Below are 979 nucleotides of genomic sequence, written 5' to 3'. Positions count from 1 at the left end.
CGTCAAGGTCATCAATGTGAGCGTTCATGTCCCCTAGAAGGATTATTTCGGCATCATGACCAAATTCTTTAATATCCGTGCTTATGCATTTCACTATCTCCAGATTCTTTTCTCTGCAGTTATTCCCTGTCCACAAGTAAGCTACACCTAGCCACGTTTTCTTTCCACCTACTGTGCCCGAAACCCACATGTGCTCTGAACACGTTTGTTTCACTCTATCCAATTTTGTTCTGCTATGAATTAGCATTCCAACACCCCCACCTCTCCTTTCTGAGGTGATTCTGTTACATCCTTCCCAAATATAATTGTCAATATGTGGTGGCTCTTCCAAGTCTCTAAGGTGTGTTTCTGTAACCGCATAAACACCTATCTGTTCCTTGCTTAACTGCTCCTCAATCTCTAACCATTTTGCCTTTTTTCTGCCACCCTGCATGTTTATGTAACTAATTGCAACACGCGCCTTCTCCCTTCTTTTACCATTTCTCTGGTTTTTCGCTATACTGCCTGTCAAAGAGCCCCTGGTTGTTTTCCTCATTACTTACAACTACATTAATTACAACTACAACTACAAACGCCACCTTGCGGGATTCCGCAGAACTGATTTACGATATGTGTCCAGTTGCTTCGAGTTGTCGATGAATTCGCCCTCGCGCGGCCAGTTGCTAGCTTCCTGGTTAGCTCAATTGGTAGAGCGACCGCCCCGGAAAGGCGTTGGTCCCGGGTTCGATCCCCGGACCAGGACCAATTTTTCGGCAACTAAGAGGCTTTATTTCTGAGAAATCCGTATGGATTTCCTTGTGGCTTCGTGCTACAAACGGCAGGTTGTCTATTTTCCCTTTGAAAACCCAGTTCTCTGCCCCTTACGGCAGAATGTAATTACTTTTCCCACTATTTATTTGCGTCCCTTCTCGCTAGTTTTCTGCCACCAATAATCTAACCGTCTCTTACTTATTTCTCTCGCGGGCTTGTTCAGCTTTCC

The 979-nt window shown here is 44.9% G+C and overlaps 1 non-coding gene across 1 annotated transcript; it reads left to right on the top strand.

Annotated features, from left to right (window-relative positions):
• Positions 1–668: 668 nt before the first annotated feature.
• Trnas-gga (transfer RNA serine (anticodon GGA)) lies at positions 669–742 on the top strand. The gene has a single exon. It is a non-coding gene; the product is annotated as a tRNA-Ser (tRNA).
• The last annotated feature ends 237 nt before the right edge of the window (positions 743–979 follow it).

This window comes from Rhipicephalus sanguineus, chromosome 6, assembly GCF_013339695.2.
Source record: "Rhipicephalus sanguineus isolate Rsan-2018 chromosome 6, BIME_Rsan_1.4, whole genome shotgun sequence".
Lineage (NCBI taxonomy): Eukaryota > Metazoa > Arthropoda > Arachnida > Ixodida > Ixodidae > Rhipicephalus > Rhipicephalus sanguineus.
The sequence above is the reverse complement of the archived record's forward strand: the minus strand, read 5'-3'. Positions and strand labels throughout refer to the sequence as shown.